Source organism: Mustela nivalis (assembly GCF_964662115.1).
Source record: "Mustela nivalis genome assembly, chromosome: 8".
Taxonomy (NCBI): Eukaryota; Metazoa; Chordata; class Mammalia; order Carnivora; family Mustelidae; genus Mustela; species Mustela nivalis.
Genome location: NC_139027.1, coordinates 114,273,380 through 114,293,975, shown reverse-complemented (window position 1 = coordinate 114,293,975; position 20,596 = coordinate 114,273,380). Strand labels below are relative to the sequence as shown.

Sequence of the window (20,596 nt, the reverse complement as noted above, 5' to 3'; positions counted from 1 at the left end):
ATATTTTTAACAAACGCACAAACGTTCTGATGCTAGAGGACCTCAGACCGCCCCCACCTTTGCACGGGCAACCAGGGGTGGGATAGTTTCTCTGCCTGCAGAAACCTATCCAAACAACTGAGTGTGACTAACAAGGAAAACTTTGGGATAAGGAAATTCTAAACCTCCACTTGCCAAGCTGTAGTTTGGTTCTTACCAAGGTACAAACAAGACCTTTCAGAGCTGGCCAGGTTCAATGATAAAGCACATTTCGAAAGCCAATCCGTGGCTCCCTCTCTGCTTAAATCCCATCATTAGAGGATTATAGCTCAACTGTGGCTGCTCCATTAAATTCTGTTAAATGCTAACATTTGACCTAAATGCTTTTAATCCAAGACCAAAAAAGATTATTGGAACACACAACCTCAATTTATATGTGCTCAACTCCCTTTAAATGAAAGGACTTGAATAGTTGCCCAATACACAGGGTCCTGCTTTAGAAAGTTTAAAATCCTGACATTTATCCTAGCTATTATTACTCCCTTTAGGCAGCAACGAATGAACCTGTAAGTGGTGGTTATTACTTGATCTTGTGATAACAGTTAGGGACGATGTCATGGGGTATAACTGGGAGGGGGGAAAAATCCTCCTAAAGCCTTTTCCAAAACACTCCAAGAACTTTTGCTCTTATTTTTTTTCAAACTGCAAGTCACTACCCACTAGAAGTGGGCTAGGATATCAACTCAGTGGATCTCAACAGAACAAAAAACTTCAGAGTACACCTCGTAAGATAAGGGATTCTAGTTTCAAGATAAAATACTTCACTGTGGCTTGGGTCAAACAACAACAACAAATTCGAGCCTGAAAGTCACTGATGTAACTGAAGCCCCAGCAAGTGCCATAAAGGGCATAGTCTGGATACCCCAACTTACATCAGCTTATTTGCTGGGCTTCAAGGAGCACAGCCATAGAAAATGTTTGTTCACGTAGTATAAGATAAGGACACAGATAACAAAATATCCTAAAACGTCCTTGCTGTAAGCGTAGAGAGTACCCCAGATCCCAGCCTCCAAGTGGCCTCTCTCTAACACCTGTCAGAGCCTGACACCAAATGACCTCACTGACCAGAGTCAGGAAAATCTCCACCTCCCCGCAACGAGCTGGGTCAGTCTTTTGTCACTATCCCGATCTGTCAACTTGTCCCCTCAATAGAAAGAAAAGTTTAAAAGAAGGCAGATAAAACCTGGATTTCTGAAGGGGAGCCCAGAGTCCACTGCCAGGCTCCCCATCAGAAACACAGCTGCTGAGAACTCAGGAGGGACAGTGCCATAGCGGTCACCCCCGCCCCAGGGCCTGTAAGGTGCCCCACATCAACAACCCCACTCTGAAGCGGAAAGGAAAGGCCTCTGGGAAAACAGTGCTGGACTACTCAGGTATCCCGTAGAAGTGGAGCCAGGTGCCGCAACCGTGGGCCCCAGGATCGTGGGGCCACGGGACAGACACTGCAAACCCTCCCGGCACTAGGGGTAAGGGAGGGTCACTCCTGACTGAAAGCGAGTGCTTTATGGAGCAGAAAAATGAAACAGAAGATGTTAAAGACGACTCCCTGCCTGCGGGAGACCCTTCCATCTCTTCTGGAGATTGGGCCCAAGAAGCCCTGGGACAGAGTATGCTCTAAACCCAAACAAAACTCTAAATCCTGGGAGAGCTCTTGAATCCAGCCTGAGAGGGGCTGTCCTGCTGACGTCCGTTTCCACACAGGCTGAGCCATGAAGAGTGATGGTCACGGGACCTAGAGGGGAAGACGCTGACTCACTGACGTCTTGGTCAGGGGAAGATGGGAGGTGAGCGTACAGTAAAAGGTCAAAGCAGCTGACGTTCTGCTGGTTTGGAGGCTTTAAGATCAATACCCATCAGTGATCTTCATGTTTCTGACCTAATGCTGTAGGTATCAGATGCTACAACAGCTTCTGGGCCTGATCTCATCCAGCAGAAATGTGTTGCCCAAACTTCATTTAAATAAAATTATGATAAGGCCTTAAGACTTGACTATCCTAACCATGACTCTCCTGCCCCAGGTAGCATCCACCTGGACCACAATGACCTGCAGTTTCCATGTCGGAGCTCAGGAAGCAGCCTCCTCCGAGAAGCATTCCTGGGTTAGCTGTCCCATGTTAGCACATGGCTTCGTGGTCCAACTCCCCCAACCAGGCAGGGATAGGGACAGGGACACAGTGTTCACCACATAAAAGACACTCAAAATGTCTAAAGAAAATTTGACCATTTTTCCGGAGGTAAGTGATACACCTGAAACAAAACCTAATGCCAAACCTCCCTATTCATTCAGGGAAAGCATGTGCCCTGGACAAGTGAGGGCAGAAGGAGAAATAATGGAGCAAAAGGAAGAGCTTATAGGCCAGAATCAAAATACAGAGGTATATCTAAGAAAACTCAAGCAGAATCAAGATTGGTTTGATTGCATTTATTCCTGCTATATGATTTAACATCTCATTTTTTGTACCAATAGTGTTTTTAATTAAAGACTATTTTAGGGGCGCCTGGATGGCTCAGTGGGTTAAGCCACTGCCTTCGGCTCAGGTCATGATCTCAGGATCCTGGGATCGAGTCCCACGTCGGGCTCTCTGCTCAGCAGGGAGCCTGCTCTCTCTCTCTCTCTCTCTCTCTGCCAGCCTCTCTACCTACCTGTGATCTCTGTCAAATAAATAAATAAAATCTTTAAAAAAAAAAAAAAGACTATTTTAAATGTATTAGTGAGTCATTTTAGGGGCAACTAGAAAGAAATTTTGTATGCAATTTTAATGACAAGATAAAAACATGTTCAGAATTGACTGCCTATCATATGACACAAACAGGATTTCACTTAACCCTTACAACAGTGCTGGGAAGGGCTGTTCCCATCATCCTGTCACAGCTTCAAAAACTGAGGCAGAGAAGCTGATTTTCACTTAGACAACAGCCAAGGGCAAGTGGAAGGCACAACAATCATTCTGAGAGCATGAAAGCTGCTCTCAGTTCCCTTAGAGACTAGCAGAACAAGCTCCCAAGATGAGCGGCCAGAAGAGGCCTGGAGGGTTATCTCTAAAAGTCATTCTGGACGCAGCTGGAAAAAGTCCACCAGTTACTATCTAGGAATGGAAAGAAAGCTTCCTCCTCTTGCACACCTCCAAATGACCTTTGTCATCTGCTCTCTCCCCCACCCCTTTCCCAGTTCCCAGTACACAGACAAACCTGGGTGTTCAGGTAACTTCCAGGGCTGGCTGAGCCCTGCTAACCCTGTGCCCCCCTCTCGGTACTGCTCCAGACTCCGTTTCCAGCACAATGAGGACTCACGCCTCCTCAGGAGGGCACTGGGTCCCCTCCAGCTACTCTGTCCGGCTGCAACCAATGGAAAAGCACAGGTGCCCGCAGGAGCGTTTTATCACTCCATCGCCTCAAGCCCCACGTAATTATCAGCCCTCGCTCTGAACTACTCAGACCATTCCCTTCCTCTCTGGAATGTTCTTATCAGCTCTTCCTGCCCTCAGCGTCAAAGCCAAAGGTCCTCCTCTCACCTGCCGACAGAGGTCAAGCTCCCAAGTTCCCTTGTTTCCTGTCTGCCGACAACACCTGCAGGGCTTTGCTGGACTTCAACACACACCCTTAGCTCTCTCCGCCACCTGCTGCTTCCTTCCTACCACCTGTTCCATTTGCAAATCTCTTCTGCAGTATCTTTTCTCTCCTCACCCAACCCCCACTTTACCACAAGTTCCCCTCCTCACACCCTTTCCCAAGATAAAGAAAAGGGCGCTCTGAAATTTCACCTACTCTGGTGGATTACCTGATGACTGAACAGTAGGTCTGCCTAAACTGCAATTACCTGGGGCTGGGACACTGTAATTCTTCTCAAAGTTAACCCCAAGTACACGGTGATCCAAATAATAAGGCTCTCCCTGACCTTCAATAAATGGGACCCTGTTCCTGACAGTCAATAAACATCTCGTGCTTGAGAGTAGGTTAGTTATATAGTTGGGCTGCGGGGCTTTTTTGCCCTGCAAAGGAACATGTTCTTCCCAATTCATAAAACAACAGCCATTCAGCAGCATCTTGCTGGCTCAAGTGAAGAGTGAGTAACTCTTGATCTCCAGGTTGTGAGTTTGAGCCCCGAGTTGGGTATAGGGAGTACTTAAATAAATAAAACTTTAAAAAAAAAAAAAATACATTCAGTACAGAGACTGCAATCGCTTAGAATCCTGTGCCACGGACAGGATGAATCTAACATTTTCATAATCCCCAAACCTTACAGGATCAAAAAATTTATATATTCAGCTATAAAAGACTCCAACTTTCCATGAAGTTTAATCTGTGTTCCTTACTTTTCTTTGAGGCTCTAAAATTCTGCAGAAATGAAAGCATAAGAGAGCACACAAAGTCGTGGGTGACCCAGCAATGGACCTCACTCAGAAAATAAGGTAAAAGAGCATCTGAAAAACAACACATCTGATATTTCAATTGTTGCAGATCGGGTTCTAAGGTCACTCTTTCTCGCACGTTTAATGAGGGGCACTCCCCTCTAATTCTATGAGTCGCATAAATGATAATATTAGGTTATTTAAATATTGACAGCAACAGTGAAAAACTCAGACTTCGAATACTTTCTGGTAAGCAGCTGGGCAAACTTGAGCCCCAGGCTCCTCACCCCCCTACAGAGACACAGGCAGGCATAGCTACGTACTTGCAGAAAACCAGCCACGGCCATAGCCCGGAGTGCACACAGTCCCAGACAAGAATGGAAACAGACCCCCGTAGCCCCAGATGCACAGACACACAGACACAGAGACATTAATTCCCCAAAGCAGAGCTAATGTACCAAGAAATGGTCCTACCTGGAGAGAGAAATCTTACCCTATCCACAGAAACACTTGTTCGTCAGTGTCCGACCCACCAGCTCCACAGGGGCATCTGTACAGGGCCGGGATCACCCTGATGCTCAGTAGTGGCCGTGTTAGGAGCCGAAGGAATTTCGACTTTTATAATCCACACAGGCTCGCCAAAATTGTATAATCACACCACCTAGTCAGAAGTTACACAACAGCCACCACCTGGTTACAGATGGTTACTACAGGCTCCTGGTAGGGCCTGCTCACCATCAGTGTGGCCCAGGTTTCATGGGACAGGGTGGTTTGTCTATTGTGGAAACCAGGCAGTTGCTGGGATTACATTTCTCAAACCCACACAAGTAAGGGAAATTAAAACCTATCTTTCTGAACACTCCTGTCCAGAGGAAGGAGTCCACCTGCACTGCTTTCAAGCTCAGTGAAGGAGTTGGGGGGTGGGGGGGTCGGGGGAGAGTCATGTTGCTTCCTGGTAATGTTTCATTTCCCCAACTAGGGGCCCAGAAACATTTCCCCGATGGGGGGCTCCCAAAACAATTGTTTTCAAAGCCCAAGGACTTTCAAAGATTAAGAATACACCTCAAAGCATGATCTCTTCATTGAAATGCCGGGAAAAGCAACAAGAAGCTGCGCTACTGAGAGCCAGCTGCCAGAGCCTGGCAGTGTGTGGCCTCTGGCACGCAGGTCCCAGCCACAGAGGCCATATGGAAGAGTGGAAGTGCCCACACAAACACTCAGAAAGGCAAACCCATGCTGACAACCTAGTGCCAGGAGGAGTGAAGAAGCCACACCTGTGGTCAGACTCTGTCCTCTGCAGTCCTGTCTTCAGGCCAGGGCCTGTCAGGAAGCCGAGCAGCGGGCACCTGCTCCCCTGGGTGGTGCTTTTAGAGGGCTAGAACCTGCCTCCATCTCCCCAACACCACGCAGGGACCACATGGCTCTGTTGGGAAACAGGCAGGCAGAAAGGGCATCTCCCAGCAGCACAGGGCATCCTGAAGATGTGATAAAGGCAGAGGAAGAGACAGGACAGCCTGGAGAACTGCAGCTCTGACAGACACTCATTTCATGAATCATCTTTGGAAAGTCAGTGGTGGGCACAGAAGAAAGATGCCACCTGACTGCAGTAGAAGCTGCAGTGAAAGTGGGGAGAAGGCTGACAGCCAAGAGCTTTAACTGTTCAGAAGCAGGAGCAGAGGTCACAAGGACATACCCAACGCCTTGCGGCAACATGCCCAGGTAGACCAGAAGGCCCCTCCACTCCAAAGTGAGCTGAGAGGAAAAAGCTAGAATGTGGCCTACGGGAAAAAGAGTTCAGTCTCTGTATCGTGAACACAAGATCAATCCTCAAGCTGTTCTCTTGAAGACTCTAGCCTCGAAAAGGTTTAACTCTAGGAACCAAAGAAAAATTTCAATTTGGAACAGAATTAAAAAACAAAACAGTTGCTATTTTTTAAAAAAGGGAAACAGGATCACACAATTACATGAAGAAAATGGACAGACACCAAGAAGGACAGCTGTGGGTGGTGAAGAAGCAAAAGAGAGAAGTGAAAACCCAAGGAAACAGCAGAAAACTAAAGGGTGGAGGACAGGTTTGAAAAACACAGAGACAAGGAAAAGTCCAGAAAGGAAGTAACAGTTCACAGAGGAGAACCGTGGAGAGACAAAAGCAAAGAGCAAACCCAGGATATGAATAACCAGTGCCCCTTGACTAGACTGAAAAAGAACAAAGAAGCCAGTCATATAGGACTCCATTTACATGAAATGTCCAGATTGGGCAAATTCACTGTGAGACAGAAAGTAGATCAGTGGTTGCCTGGGGCTGGGGTGGAGATGGGGGAGAGGAATGGGGAGGGACTATTAATGAGTTTGGGATTTCTTTATGGGATGAAGAAAATGTGCCAAGCTTGACAGTGATGGTTATACAAGTCTGATTCCCTGGGAGCTGCTGCACTGCACAGGTTCACCAGCAGAACTTTATGGTGGTGAATTCTAGCTCCACCGAACTGTTGTATAAACAACCAACAGAACAGGCTTAAAGATTCAAGAAAGATACAGACTAGAAACCAACTACTCTGAGATTAAAATCTGACTAAACAAATTACAAAGGCATGCCAGATTCATGCAAAAATCAGGGAGAAGAAACCTGTTCTTGGACACATTCTGGCAAAATAATTTAACTACAGGAAGAAAAAGTTGTAGAAGGGAGAGGAGAACGTGTTAGGGTCACTTAAGTAATAGCAATAATTAAGATGAACCCCAGGATTTTCTAAGGCAGCATGAAAATGCCAGAAGTCTATAGAAAATGAAGACAGAGAACTGAAGAAAAGGTTATCCCAAAGAATTTTATACCTAGACAAGCTGCCCTTCATGTGGGAAAGCAAAAAAAATAAAAAAATTTTAAAAATTAAAAAAAACTTAAAAAATAGAAAAAAAATTGCAACCTCATATATAAAGGGGCTCAGAAGGGCAGTTAGGGTGGGGGTTCAGGGTATTATTCCAATGCCTAAGAGGCAAAATTCAGAGACATTATACACAGGGCTGCTAATGACATATACCAGCAGTCAAAACCATCAAGATTTCTTAAATAATGAAGAAGTTTCTTAAATAGTGAAGATCAACCTAATTATAAAACTGAACCTATATGTCAAATTATTCCCTAAACATACGCTAGGTTACGTGAAAAATATAACTAATAACAATAAAGCAGATTGAGCAAGATTACACTACTGAAGACTGAAGACAGGGAATAAGATAATGCTCAAACCCATCTCCCAAACAAGCAGGACTCTGAAAACACTGTTAGACCTTCGCGGTAATTACGGAGAAAACAGGGGGTTTTGTTTGTCTGTTTGGGAGGTGATTTGTTTTGTTTTTTAGTGTTTTTTTTTTTCTTTTTTTAATTTAAAGGAAACCACTATTAAAATTGGAAACAGATCACAGACTATAACACAAACTAAACCTATAAATGAATTAAATATAAAGTATTCTCAGATGTGTCAGAATACAAATGCCAATGCCTGAAAATACACCTTAAGCAAAGTGAAACAAAAATAAAGCAACGTTAATGCTGCCTGCCTCATTATTTCTTAAATATCAGACACAATGAAATCACACCAGAAGTATTAAACAGGGGAAAAGAGGGAAAGAATTCACAACAGAAATACTATGTCAATTTTTATGTTCCAAGCATCATTTCAATGAAATTAAGTCCACAGGCTGGCTAACAATACAGAAGAAAGGACCAACAGTTCACAAATGTACTTCAGTGTCTCCAAGAAGATGGGGACAAGAGGGTAGAGAGACAGGGGCAAAGGCTCCATCTTCATGTGAGCTTTATTTTTTATTGATGAGAAAATGCCACCAATTTAATGGATAAAGCTAACAAAATAGATACCAAACTGCACAACCAGAAAATAGAGCCTTCCTTCTACTGATTAAAGAGCATTTGTGAAAACTGGCCATCATGCCAAATGAAAAGTTCAATCCCCCACAAAAAGGAGCCTTTATTATTTCTCATTGCCTGACCATAATGCCAGAAGAGATCAAAAGAATTGTTAATCAACAAAATTGTACCAACTTCCAAATTTTCAACCTTTCTCCCAAATTACTGTTGGGTCAAAGATGAAACTGAAACTGTAAAAACACTCTTACAACATAAAAGAATAAGTAAGAAAATACCCTAAAGGACAAGAAATGAGAGAAAGAAAAATTGGCTAGAAAAGCAAAAAAAAAAAAAGAGGATAAATACAGCCAAGAAATTTCTTAAACAAGCTTCCCAAGGCCAAGGCAGATAGAAACCTTCCACTCCAAAATACATGGGCCCAGGTAGCTTCCTAGGCAAATGCCTGTAAGCACTAAGGAACAGAACTTCCTAGGCTACTCAGGTTCAAAGCACTGGAGAATGAAAATTTAAAAAGCCTATCAGGGGAGCCTGGGTGGCTCAGAGGGTTAAAGCCTCAGCCTTCGGCTCAGGTCATGATCCCAGGGTTCTGGGATCGAATTCCGCATCGGGCTCTCTGTTCAGTGGGGAGCCTGCTTCCTCCTCTCTCTCTCTCTCTGCCTTTCTATTTGTGATCCCTGTCAAATAAATAAATAAAAAATCTTAAAAAAAAAAAAAAAAAGCCTATCAGCCATTTTAGAAATCTAGCATCATCCAGATCACAAGCCTGACAAAGAGAAAAAGCTAGTATTACAACTCACATTAATGGGTAGAAGAAAAAAAAATTGTAAGATAAACAAAAACCAAATACAATTCAGCATCAATTTTCAAATAAAACTCTTAGCACATTCATGGGGCGCATTCAGTGAATTAAAGCCTCTGCCTTTGGCTCAGGTCGTGATCTTAGGGTCCTGGGATTGAGTTCTGCATAGGGCTCTCTGCTCAGTGAGGAGCCTGCTTCCCTTCCTCTCTCTTTGCCTGCCTCTCTGCCTACTTGTGATCTCTGTCAAATAACTAAAATATTTTAAAAAACAAACAAAAAAAGCTCTTAGCACATTCAACACAGAAGAAAAAAAATCCTCAAAAAGAATCCCCAACTCGTGCCATAGCCAGCATGATATGTGCCCTGAAAAACCCCAAGAGGTGTCCATTAAAGCCAGGAACAGAAGGAGTCTGATAGCCTCCATTACAGAAAACTGTCCCAACAACTACAGTAAGAAAAAGGTTTTGAAATACTAATACTGTGGGGGTATTTGGATGGCTCAGTAGGTTAAACACCTGCCTTTGGCTCAGGTTGTGATCTCGGGGTCCTGGGATTGAGCCCCTCATCAGGCTCCCTGCTCAGAGGGGAGTCTGTTTCTCCCTCTACTCTTCCTACCCACTCCCTGGCTTGTGATCTCCCTCTCTCTCAAATGAATAGATATAATCTTTAAGAAAAACAAAGTGCTAATATTGGAAAATCAAAGACAAAATAATTATTTATAGGTAATAGGTCTGACTCAGAAAATGAGTTTAAAAACCTAGAATAAGGGGTGTTTGGGTGACTCAGTAGGTTAAAACCTCTGCCTTCGGCTCAGGTCATGATCTCAGGGTCCTGGGATCACCCTGCATCGGGCTCTTTGCTCAGCAGGGAGCCTCCTTCCTCCTCTCTCTGCCTGCCTCTCTGCCTACTTGTAATCTCTCTCTCTCTGTCAAATAAATAAATAAAATCTTTAAAAAATAGTAATAAAAATAAATAAATAAAATAAAAACCTAGAATAAGATACGTCAGAATGGTAGGGAGTTACAAAATGAAAAACAGAAAAAACATCCTTAGCACTAGCATTAACCTATATTAATTCCTCCCTTTTGTGAAGTATTGTATACACACATGGACAAGTGAACTAGGAAAGTAAGGCAATACCTCAATTACTTTACAGTGGTCATCTCTATAAAGTGGGATTCTGAGTATTTCTTCTTTTCGTTCATCTTATTTTCTAAGTTTTATGCCCCTCCCATTGTATTAAGGGACAAATTAGAAGCAGCTCAAATCTTAGTACCTATAAGGTTAGTAAATTTAGGAACAAAAAATCATGCAAAACAACTAAAAGGCTAAACTGAAGACAAATACTAAAAAAAACTGCTTAACATTTCAGAAATAATTATGCATTTGAAAATATGTAATTTGATTAATGCAATCTCTAGTTCATGTTTCCTTTAAACGACAAAATCTGAATTGTTTTGAAAAATACCCTTCCATATAGGTTGTGCTTACTTCTGTCTTTCCAAATAAATGTTATATACTGACATTTCAATGCAGAAAAATGCTGAAAAACTGAGTAAAACAACAAAGAAGGTTTAGAATTATCAGCTGGACAAAACCTGCTCTGATTCTGTAATGAGCCAACCTGGGGGTTAAAAAAAAAAAAAGTGGTTCTAGAAACATAAACAGCAAATGCATTGTCTAACAGCACCCCCTAGTGTTACAAAATTTAACTAGCTCTCCGTAAAGTACTGGAAAATACAAAACTATTTCAAAAAACTATTTTGGATAATTTCAAATACACAGAACAGTAAACAGAATTAAGACACATTTCATATACAACTTATTTCCAAATATGTATTGTTTTGTGTGGCAACTTCTATATTTCATCAAAAGTGTCAGATGCCAGCAGGTGTCTCCAAGAGTTTTCTCATCAATTAATTGTTATAAAAACCCTTGACTGGGATGTGTGGGTGGCTCAGCTCATGATCCCAGGGTCCTTGGGATCAAGTCCCACATCGGGCTCCCTGCTCAGTGGGGAGCTTGCTTCTCCCTCTGCCCGCTACTCCTCCTGCTTGTACATGCTCTCTCGGGCACTCTCTCTCTCTCACAAACAAAATCTTTAAAAAAAAAATAAAATTAAAATAAACAAATAACTTAAAAATGAAAACCCTGATTTTAGGCTGGGCACAGAATCAACAAAATTCAGGAAACATTTCCCAGCCTCCTCTGCAGCTAGACATGGCCACGTAACTAAGTTCTGGCCCATGGGATAGGAGTGGAAGTAAGTCCTATCCACCACCACCCCACCACCCCACCCCCACCCCTGGCTGGCTGCAAGAACCATCTTGAGGCGTATTAATCCATCAGTATGCTAACAATGGTGAACCAGTAAGAAATAAAGGTGCCAAATTACATAAGAGAAAAGAGCTTCTATTTCACATTTGGTTATATTAGAACTGCCTGAACTATACTCTTAAATAAAAACAAACAAAACAAAACATGCAGAGACACAATCTGGCAAGACAACACATTTTGGAATAAGCCCAGTAACTAAATTCTCAAAGGGAAATGGATCAGTATGTATTTAAAACCCAGATGAATGATGATGAGTGTTATTTTCCTTCAAAGGGGGGCATCGTGGTAAAGGGTAAACATCTGGGTGAGAGAAGCAAATTCACTGTTCACCTTAAATTCGCTTCTCTGACATTTAAAGGCCAGCCACTGGTTCATGGTCTCAAAGCACAGCTCGGAATGTGTGCTGACAGTGCGTATCAGAACTCCATCACTGAGAGTAAAATCAAATTTCTCCAACTCTCAAAGCAAATCCATTGGGAAGACTATAGCCTCCCAACCCCAGGTACAGGCTACAGCATGGCCTGGTCAGCAACATGCAGCAGAGCTCCAGGGTCTGCACAAGAACACGTCCCCGGAACCCAGAAGCCCGGTACACGCACACAGGGGTGTGGGCACGGGAGTCATGTTTGAGGCCAGTGGGCCTCAAACATCTTGCTCTGTAAAATAATGGTGTTGGCCTACTTCTGTAGTTTCAGCACTTCTATTTTTCATAATGCAACAAGCATTCTCAAATTAAATCTTATTTGAGGCCTGGCAGGGGTTGGGGGGGGGCAGATCATAAGTAGGTGTATGATGTCATTAAAATGGGGACTGCATATGCTTCACTGTAAAGTTTTAATACATATTTTCCAGGAAAAGCAATAAAAAAAAAAAAAGAAGTCCAATCAGTAAATCAGAGACCATAACTTAAAGAACTTTGCTGACAGCAGCAAGAAAAACACCTTTACCCAATTTTCTAGCAGCAGCCTTCGAATGCTGCACTATATTGTACCGCCTCCGTTATCACTCTTTGGTAATTCTCACACATCTAACAAAATGCTCTGATTTTGAATTAAAGGAGGAAAAAAAAATTAGCAAAATTCAAGGGCGCCTGGCTGGCTCAGTGGGTTAAGAATCTGCCTTCACCTAAGGTCATGATCTCAGGGTCCTGGAATCAGGCCCTGCGTCAGGCTCTCTGCTCAGCAGTGGAGTCCGCTTCCCCCTCTCTCTTTGCCTGCCTCTCTGCCTACTTATGCTCTGTCAAATAAATAAATATTTTTTAAAAATAGCAAAAATCTACTACTTCAAGTCCTTAAAATATCCAATTTTAAAAATTTAATTCTTTGTGTTAAAAAAGTATATGACCTACTTGCTAGAATGGCTAAAACAAAAATTAAAACTAAGGTGATACACCACATGCTGATAAGAACACAGAGTGACTGGAACGATCATACACTCCTGGGTCAGGATGTAAAAATGGCATGAACATTTTGGAAAAACATTTTGGCCATTTCTTACAAAGTTAAAAGATACATTTACACTATGACCCAGCAACAGCACTCCTAGCTATCTACCCAGAGAAATGAAAACTTACATTCAATGAAACACCTGCACATAAGTGTGTTTGGTGGCTTTATTTATATTAGCCAAAACCTGGACTTGTTCACCTTTAGCCAGTAAATGGATAAACCAACTGTGGCATAACCCTATTAATGAGGTCATTCCACACCGACCAGATAAGGCCGGTAGAAAGAGGCTTAATAATACCAACTGCTGGCAAGACTGTGGATAAACAGGAACTTCCCCACTCTGTTGCCAGAGATGTAAATTGGTTCAAACTCTCAGCGAAACAATTTGGTGGCATCTAGTAGGTTGTAAATGTGTTTGCACTAGGATTCAGCAATGCCGTGCCTCAGCATCTTGACCCTGCTTTTAATTAGTACACAACCAACACATCAACAGAATATGTAAGTTCTGAGGCTCAAACAGAATTCAAAAAGAGCACTTAAAATGAACTCTATCTAGCCGCTTGGGTCAACATGCCTCGAGAACATTCCTGAATGAGCGAGCAGGCTGCAGAATACAGACCACATGAGATCTATTACTTAAGGTTTTATTTTATTTATTTATTTTTTTTTTTAAGAGTTTATTTATTTATTTGACAGAGAGAAATCACAAGTAGGTAGAGAGGCAGGCAGAGAGAGAGAGGAGGAAGCAGGCTCCCTGCCGAGCAGAGAGCCCGATGCGGGACTCGATCCCAGGACCCTGAGATCATGACCTGAGCCGAAGGCAGCGGCTTAACCACTGAGCCACCCAGGCACCCCCATTACTTAAGGTTTTAAATCATGCAGTCAATACTGAATGTGGGACTGAATGTGGCTTTATTGGTATATAAACATGTAATACACAAGTCAAAATACAAGGGGTGGTTCAGTCACTTAAACTTCCGACCCTTGATGTCGGCTCAGGTCATGATCTCGGGGTCCTATGATGGCATGTCAGGCTCTGCGCTGGTTGTGGAGCCTGCTTAAGATTCTCTCCCTCTGCCCTTCCCCGCCCTCTCCCTCCTATTTAAAAAAGAAAACAAAAACAAACAACGGTAAAAATATGGGAGAGAAGGAGAGAACACTAGCAAAGAATACAAAGAGGATATCTAAAATGTTTTATTTTTTTTAAAGAAAGACCTAAAGCAGAGGTGCCTGGGTGGCTCAGCTGATTAAGCAGCTGCCTTTGGCTCTGGTCATGATGCTGGAGTCCCAGGATCAAGTCCTGCATCGGGCTCCCTGCTCAGGAGGGAGTCTGTTTTCCCTCTGACCCTCCCCGATCTCGTAGTCTCTCTCTCTCATTCTCTTTCAAATAAATGAATAAAATAAATGAAAATTAATAAGAATAAAAGAAAGACCTAAAGCAAAGACAAGAGCATGTTTAGATTTATTAAACCTGAGTATCTGGTATGAGTGTTCATCCTTTCGTTTTCTTTGTATCTGAAATTTCACAATTTTACAAATTTCACAAATAAACTCTTACCAAAAGATACACAAAACAGACACATAAAACCTGGTACAAGTTGTTGCCTGCAGAGAACAGAGCTGCAGTCAGACAGGAAGGAGACCTAATTGCCTTGTCTGTCCTTGGAAGCTCTCAGACTTTGTTCTATGTAGACCCACTATCCATTTTTCTTTAATTATAAATAAATTTCATGTCCTCGTCACCTCCAACCCTACCTCCCACTCAGGGGAGAAAACGTCCATCTAAAGTATTTTCATCTAAGATAAGGCAAGGCTGCTGAAGAGGCGATGGCATGTGCAGCACTGACTATGCCCCGGATGGGCTCTGTCGACTCAAGAGGTCATTTAACCTGCCACTGCCTGAGGGGTGGGCCACTTCTAAGACTCTGCCTTCTGTGAAAACACAAACATGTCTCTGTAAACTAGGGATCAGAAGTCCTAACGATGCCACTGGGAGCAGCAAGTGGTTCTCCTGTGGCCCTGGCAGGAAAACTTCCAGGATGTATGAAAACCGTTCCACACAGACCATCTGCGGGATTGCCTCATACTCTCTGTGGAACAAAGTGGGCAGAGATGTATACAGATAGCCACGGTCTCTCAATGCTAGTTGAGGGAGGAGGGCAGGAAGTGGAGGGAGCATCTATCATATGACTTGTTTTCTTAATGAACTAAGAAGTGGAAGTCACGGTGGAGAGGAGAGATGGAGGAGGACACTGGAGGAAAGAGGAGTGAAAGGACTCCCATAAGGAAAAAGAAAAAAAAAAGTCAAGGGTCTAGCTGAGCCCAGAACTTGTAAATAGGTGAAGGAGAAAGTCACTCTGATACCTGGTTTCTCTCCAGCAGAGTGTAACGGGAGAAGAAACATGGAAAAACTAAAAAAACGGGACTGTGCCACTGAAGAAGGCCGGTAAGTCACCCAGACAGTTCACTGAGGAAACCAAGATGTCAGTAAGAGGACAGTCACATGACTCCCTGTGGACCCACAGCAGGTACAAAGAGTGCAGAAGGGAAGAAGAAGCCAGAGAATGCCAAAGTACCTGAGGAGAACAAGAACCAGAAGAGAACAAATGAGACCTAATGAAGGACAGGATGTGTGCAGAGACTCCACAAGTCTCAGGAGAGCTGAAGTAACTCGAAGTAAAACTGCCAGAAAGGATCCCGTGAAGGGAGGGTGAGGTTCACAGGCCTGAGGAGCCAAGAACTCAAAAACGATGTTAGAAGAAACAGTAGGAGGAAAGGGAGCAAAACAGGCGCCAATGTTCTCATTAGTAGGAATGGTCAAGAAGTTGGTAGATGAAAGCAAAAAGGTAAGCGGAGGGTCAGGTCACAGACTGGGGTGGCCTTCAAAATGGCAGGCATTATTGAATCCTAGAAGGATGTAACATCCAGAGAATTCCCCATTTACACTTCAGATCTTTACTTAAATTACCAATTCCTCAGAAAATCCTTCCCGGACCCCTTAAAATCCAAATCAAATCGCACACTTCCCTTTGCTGTTCCCTCTAAAGCAACAACCACAATTCATACCAAGTATCCCTCATTGTTCAAACATATGTTCTTCCTGAGGTCCCACAATGAGGAACCCAAGTTCTTCTGAACCTACATGGTTCCTAAGTTTGGGCTAGCAGTAAAATACGATTTCAGAGAACAGAGGATATATACCTAAAAATTATCCAGAGAGCCACCAGGTCAGGAAGACAGTTCTCAGGTAAACTGACTTCAGAACACTTTACCACACATGTTTAAAAAGTAGTCTGCTTGGGAGAAGTCTGTGTGGCTGTAAGAATTCCTAATACTGTCAAAATTCCCTTTACCTTCTTTTTTTTTTAAGATTTTATTTATTATTTATTTGACAGACAGAGATCACAAGTAGGCAGAGAGGTTTTACTTCCTAATTTAATGTGGTTCTCACTGTATTGCTGATGGGAGTCTAGTCATGCATAAACTTTCTTATAAATAAATGTGAAAAGTCAGGGGCCACCTGGGTAGCTCAGCTGGTTAAGCAACTGCCTTCGGCTCAGTTTATGATCCCGGAGTCTGTGGATCAAGTTCCACATTGGGCTCCCAGCTCCATGGGGAGTCTGCTTCTCCCTCTGAACTTCTCCCCTCTCATTCTCTCTCTCTCTCAAATAAATAAAATCTGGAAAAAAAAAAAAAAGGCGAAAAGTCTAGGGGCACCTGGGTGGCTCAGTCATTAAGTGTCTGCTTTTGGCTCATGTCATGATCCTAGGGTCCTAGGATCGAACCCCACATCGGTTCCCTGCTCAACCGAAAACCTGCTCTCCCTCTCCCACCTCCTCCTGCTTATGTTCCTTCTCTCACTGTCCCTCTCTGTCAAATAAATAAAATCTTTAAAAAAAGAAAAAAGACAACATTTTTTAAAAAGATGAGAAGTCTAAAAGAGCACAAATAAAATGCATCACTTATTACTCATTCAACAAATCTTAAGATTACTGAATAATTAATGTTCCTTCAGTAGACAGGCACTTAGATAAGCTGCTAGGGGGAATAATAATTGGTTTAACATTTCTAGGTGGCCATTTAACAACATCAAAAGCTCTAAAAATACATATAGCCTCTGACCCAACAATTCTACTCTTAGTGAATTTAACAAAATAATTAAAATAGGCTCAGTTTTTAATTATGAGAACATTCACTAAAATAATGCGTAGAATAATCCAAACCTGAAGGGGAAAATATTAATGCCTAAACTGGTTGGTTAAATTGTGGATACATTCTGGGGCATCTGGGTGGCTCAGTCAGTTAAGCATCTGACTCTTGAGTTCAGCTCAGGTCACGATCTCAGGCCATGAGATGGAGCCCCTATCAGGCTCCACACTAGGCATGGAGCCTGCTTAAGATCGTCTGTCCCAGGGCACCTGGGTGGCTCAGTCAGTTAAAAATCTGCCTTCGGCTCAGGTCATGATCCCAGGATCCTGGGATTGAGCCCCTCACCCAGCTCCCTTGCTCAGCAGGTAATCTGTTTCTCCCTCTGCCCCTCCTCTCCACTCATGCTCTCCTTACACGCTCTCTCTCTCAAGTAAGTAAATAAAATCTTTTTTAAAAAATTCTCTGCTACCCTCCACCCCTCTCCCCCTGCTCTCATGTAGTCTCTTAAAAAAAAAAAAAAATCTGTAGATACATTCTCAGAACACTGTGGGGATTTAAAAACTGGTAACAGAAGTACTCACTGACATGGAAGGAAATGTGCTGAGTGTATCCCTGAGTGGAGGAAAAGGAAGGTTACGAAATATACGTGATATCCCCATTACAGTGTGTACATACACACACACAAAATGAAGGGGAAATGCCCAAGTGTTTTGTGATTTTCTGATTAACTCCAGATGACAGGATTATGACTTTTTGCTCCTATTTTTCTACAGTGTATGTATCATTTTAAAGATTTCTTTAAAGTCATCTCCACATCCAATGTGGGACTGGAACTCACAACCCCAAGATCACGAATCACAGGCTCTACAGACTGAGCCAGCCAGGTGCCCCTATTTTAATTTTTAAATCTGAAGTCATTGCCTATGGACAATATAAAGTAAATACACAGGCAAGACAAACCAGAAGGAGAAAGTATAGCACTCCAATCCTTGTAACAAGATGCTCAGCCTCTCACTTCCAAGGACTTGCTGACAGAAGCTGAGTAAAGAGACCAAAGTGTGGTCAGAAGGGAGGCATTCTCAATGTTCTGCAAACGTACTGTGCTCAGGGATTCCTGATTTTCCTCTATTTCCTCATAGCCCTAAATTCTAACTATTTCTAAAGGCTTTGAGTGAGTTGTTTTGTTTTGTTTTGAGAGAAAGAGAGTGAGCGAGAGAGAGAGAGCAGAAGGCGGGGGTAGTTGGGCAGGGAGCAGGCAGAGGGAGGAGAAGCAGACTCTCTGCTGAGCAGGGACCCAATCAATCTCAGGGTCCTGAGATCATGACCTGAGCTGAAGGCAGCTGCTTAATCAACTGAGCCACCCGGGCATCCCTAAAGGCTGATTTTATCTAAAAACAGTAGTGTACTTCTTCAGATTTTCCTGGGTCATCAAATTCTTTATTTCAAAGAAATGAGGGCACCGGGGTGAGACTGCAGAGCTGGTGGTGTAGCCCAGTAGTACAGGGCCTGTTCTGATTGGGGAAGGAGACACGGCCTGGCCTGTGTTATGTGTCAGTGTGTGGGTAACAATCTAAGCAGAACAGACTCTTCCGGTGGACTGTGGCCATGATTACCATGGTTGTATACTCTGCCTAACTTCTCTCTTTTCCTCGTATCTGCTTTCCCTGATGGAGAGGAGCAGCTGCCATAACCTAATTTCCCTTTCCTGGAAGATGGGAGGGAGCCAGATGTGGAAAAATCCAAAGCAGAAATCCATGGGCTGACAGCGAGCACGAGCTGAAGGTCCTAAGGGGATCCAGGGGCTCCGCGCCGGAAGCTCAAAACCAGCACAAAACCTAAATAAAACTAACAGCATCCATCCAAGTCTCAGAACAAGTTCTGGTTTCATATGGCAAAGCTAAAACAGAATAATACCTGCATTTTTGTTAAAAATAATGATAATAATAATAGTCATTAGAAGGACTGGGACATGTTTATTGATGAGATTTTTCCATACCAAAGTCAGCCAAGGACTTAGGCAATTTATCAACAGCTGGTCTTAATCCAACACTGACACACTGATTTTATAACCCATCCCACCGAAAAGGCCAGCGCTCACCTAATGTGCTTGGAGTCCCTTCACAATAACTGTTCCATAGTAACCATCATCCTCCCCTTCTTATGCAAGCTCCCTGATCTTCACCAGTGTTTACAGAGGCTTTTGAAAGTACCCATTTTTTCCAGTAAATATTTAATTCTCTTGCTGCAAACGATCAAACTATCAACAATGAGCATTTTATATAACATGTTTAGTTATGAGAAACTGGGACACTGACGTCAACAGCACACAGTCTATAAACCAAAGACTCCAGAACTACCAGATGCAGCCTCTCGAAATCAGCCACCAGTAAAACACACTTCCTCGCAGCTCCAAGTCTTTAATCCAGTTTCTATCCAAGTCCGTCCACACCTATGGATCAGCTTCTAAAATGTGCCCGAGATCAGACACGGGCACCTGGTCAGCAGGCTGCCAGCACCAGGCAGAGCTGGTACTCTCAGCAATGACTGCCCGGACAGCGAATTATCTATCACCTGTGTGCTCCGGGTAACACACTAACTGGCAGGCTTCTCGCTTCTCAGCTTTGTAAACTTAATATTTAGCATCTGTATGGGGTGGGGAGGAGGTGGGGGGAGGAATAAACCAACCGTTTGGCTAGTTTCCTAAACTGCCACGAGTCTCCGCACTGATGGAAATGGATTACGTGTGCCATCTCAGTGACTGGAACAGTAAATGAATTATAGAGATGTGATCATTATCAAACTGGGCATGAGCACTCAGAGAAAGGAACTCAAAAGGGCCAGAAATGGTCAGAAATGAATTTGGGGACGTGGGGCTTGGGGGGTGGGGGGTCAACTTCGGAGGACGGAGTCTCCTGAGCGGTGGGCTGCCACCGAGACCAAGGTAGGCCAAAGTCTGGCAGCCTCTAGGCCACGAGAACAACTGAGCCACAGCATACAGCATACATACCCCTGCAGGGTCAAAGGAGTTCGAGTAAATGCAACACAGCTTTATGAAACATGAGCTTCTGGGCAGGTGAGGAGAACAGAAAGAGTCCACTGCTGAAAAATCTCAAGATTTTTCTCAAGAAGCTGCTGTGTTAATCCAAGTACAAGGATTCCGGCCATTGGGACGGTGGATGGGACAGTGAAAAAAAGGGATAGAGGGAATGAGCTGAACAAGAAAAAATAAAAGATCTAGTGTCAAAGAGGACCTCGAAAGAAAGAACTAGAGTGTCTCCTTTAAATAAGGAAACGGGCTTGACAGGCAAGTAATGAACAAAGTCTAGACATGCTGACTTTGAGCTGGGGGTGGTATGTACACCCAGCAAGCACCCATCGAAGACCAGAGATCTGAGAGAGAAGTTCTGTGCACAGAGCAGAGAAAGAGAGGTGTGAACTGAAATATAAAGACTGTAACTGAAACTCTGAGAGCTGAGAGACCACATACTTTGCAGATACTTCCCCGGCAGAACAGTCTTCCCCTCACCTCCCTTGTGGTTAATAAATATTTAATAAACATTTAATAAACAATAATAAACTTTTAAGAAGG

General features: G+C 43.3%; 1 protein-coding gene across 23 annotated transcripts in view; it reads right to left on the bottom strand.

Moving 5' to 3' along the window:
- SLC23A2 (solute carrier family 23 member 2) overlaps window positions 1-20,596 on the bottom strand; it is a 132,734-nt gene that overhangs the window by 82,791 nt on the left and 29,347 nt on the right. The window contains exon 1 of one of the 23 annotated variants that reach the window (XM_082744449.1): window positions 4,882-5,028. The exons of the other annotated variants lie outside the window; for them this stretch is intronic. The gene's annotated coding sequence lies outside the window, so the exon portion shown is untranslated. Of the gene's footprint in view, window positions 1-4,881; window positions 5,029-20,596 lie in introns of those variants that run through there. 23 annotated transcript variants of the gene reach the window in all.